Source organism: Petaurus breviceps, unplaced genomic scaffold, assembly GCF_028583685.1.
Source record: "Petaurus breviceps papuanus isolate PSGF00001 unplaced genomic scaffold, PetGlider_PUasm1.0 90702, whole genome shotgun sequence".
Lineage (NCBI taxonomy): Eukaryota > Metazoa > Chordata > Mammalia > Diprotodontia > Petauridae > Petaurus > Petaurus breviceps.
Window position 1 is genome coordinate 8076659 of NW_027187317.1, and position 2410 is coordinate 8079068.

The window sequence follows — 2410 nt, forward strand, 5'->3', positions numbered from 1 at the left end:
GCTCTGCTATGTCAGCACGTCCATGGGGCATGGGAGATCTTTAAATCACATAACCCTTACATATGTGCAAGAGAAATGTGACTGGCCTTTATCAGCATGATTGGCAGAGGAGGGCTCTGCAAGATTTTTGCCCTTCTCCACTTCCAATTCACCCAGATCTCAACCTTCCCTTCCTGTTGCCAGTCTGGCTTCTTTTGGTTGCTGGAATATTTGCAAAAGCCTCCGAACAGGTTCACTTTGGGGCATTGCTGAGAACTAGGAGGGGTCATTGTTTCGTGTTATTCATTCTTTTTTTTGCCATCCTGATCTTCCAAAACAAAGTCTGCAACAGATAAAAATGATACGGGAGACATTTAAGATGGGTGATGATGGCAGCCCCCAAAAGCATATATATCCTTCCTGATCATCACAGGCTATTTCCCTCAGCCCACCAATTACTTTTTTTAAGAGAACCACAAAATGTTGGTGCTAGAATGTAACTTAGAATTCAATTAGTCTAGACTTATTTACATACTAGAAAACTCAGTGACCTGCATAATAATAAAACCAGTTCACATATATATAGTGCTTTCCATTCAGTTCTTAATCTGACCTTCACAACAACCCAGTATTAAGTGCTATTATTATCTCCTTTTTACAGATAAGGAAATCAAGGTTAAGTGACAATTTCTTTGTCACACAGTACTAGAAGTGAGACTGGAACCCAGAACTTCCTGATTCCAAGTCCAGTGTTCTTTCACTTTCACACATTGACTGGAGACCAAATCTTTTGACTTGCAAGTTCAATACTCTCCCGATGTTACCATGAGGCCTTCTATTAGCATAATGAAAACAAATTCAATTAAATAAATATTTATTAAGTACCTATTGTGTGCAATTGTAGTACCAATGAAATATTTACAGCGCCTACAATCACCATGACTATAAGTATCACATGACATTTGATTGCAAAATATACCAGATTCTCCAGGTAGAGGACAGAACTGAAGGATTTATTTAGATACCAGAAAACCAAATCCCAAAACCAATAAGGCAATTCCATCTCAGTACCAAAGATATTCAGAAGCCATAACACTGAGAGCCATGCCATCCTTTAGCCTTCCTGCAAACCAATAAAAAATCAATATTTACTCACAAACATCTCTATCTCCTTTTTTTCTTAAGTGGACGTTTATTAATTTATTTCCAAATTCTAAAGACAAAGGTTGTTCAGCAAGAATTAAAGTAAAAGTGGTCATAAATCTAGGAAAAAGAATAAAATAAAACTAATAGAACCAAATAGGGATCACAAACCAAAACACACATAAAAATGAGAAACCTAATTAGGACTCAATCCAAACACAGAAGTGGGTGCTGCCTTAACATTTCTCAGAGTACCACAGTACTATGTAAAGTATAGTGGAGAAAGGGCTCAACTTGGAGTCAGGAAGAACTGAGTTCAAATTCTTCATCAGATACTTATGAGCCTTATGACCTCAGACAACAGTGCAGGTATAGGGGTGGGGAACCTGCAGTCTTGAGGGCACATGGGCACCTCTAGGTCCTCACATGTGGCCCTTTGAATCCAAAATTCACAGAACAAATAATCCCCTTAAAAAAAGGATTTATTCTATAAAGCTTGGATTTAGTCAAAGGGCCACTCTTGACCTAGAGGGCCACATGTGGCCTCAAGGCCACAGATTCCCATCCATGGGCTATTGCATAGAAGGTGTTTAATAAAGGTCTATTGATTGATTGCTTGAAATCACTATCAACTAAAAAGTGGCAATAAAATTAGCACCTACTTCACAAGGTTGCTGTGAGGATTAAATGATATAATATAGGTCAAATGCTTTGTGAACCTTAAATCATTATAAAAATGCTATTATAAAGCTACTTAGTAAGTACTTTTTAATGTTAGATAATAGCAAAAAAGAATGCCTTGTGTTTATATGAAGCATTTCTTTGTAATAAATCAAAGTCTTTTCACATATTTATCTTTTCAAATTTTTTTTTCATTTTTCAAATGCTTTATTAACTTCTGATTTACATCATTCATTTCCGCCAGATTTTGAGTTACAAATTTTTCCCCATGTTTCCCCAAAATAGCAGTCCCACAGGATATCCCCTCTTCCAATCTGCTTTCTCCCAAATCTTCTCCCATACCCCCTTCGACTTTTCCAGTAGGGCATGGTGGATCTCTATGACCCAGTGCCTGTATACCTTATTTCCCAATTACATGCAAAATAATATTAATAATAGTATATATATATATATATATATATTTTTTTTTTTTTTAACATTTGATTTTAAAACTTTGAAATCCAGATTCATTCCCTTCCTCCCTTGTCACCCACCCTTACTGGGAAGATAAGCAGTTCACTACAGGTTGTATATGTGCAGCTAATGCAAAATATTAACATAGTAGATA

At 36.4% G+C, this 2410-nt stretch overlaps 1 long non-coding RNA gene across 1 annotated transcript in view; it reads left to right on the forward strand.

Moving 5' to 3' along the window:
* Positions 1–864, forward strand: part of LOC138144617 (uncharacterized) — an 8025-nt gene extending 7161 nt beyond the window's left edge. The window contains exon 2 of the long non-coding RNA XR_011163987.1: positions 641–864. This is a non-coding gene — a long non-coding RNA (uncharacterized lncRNA). The remainder of the gene's footprint in view (positions 1–640) is intronic.
* The last annotated feature ends 1546 nt before the right edge of the window (positions 865–2410 follow it).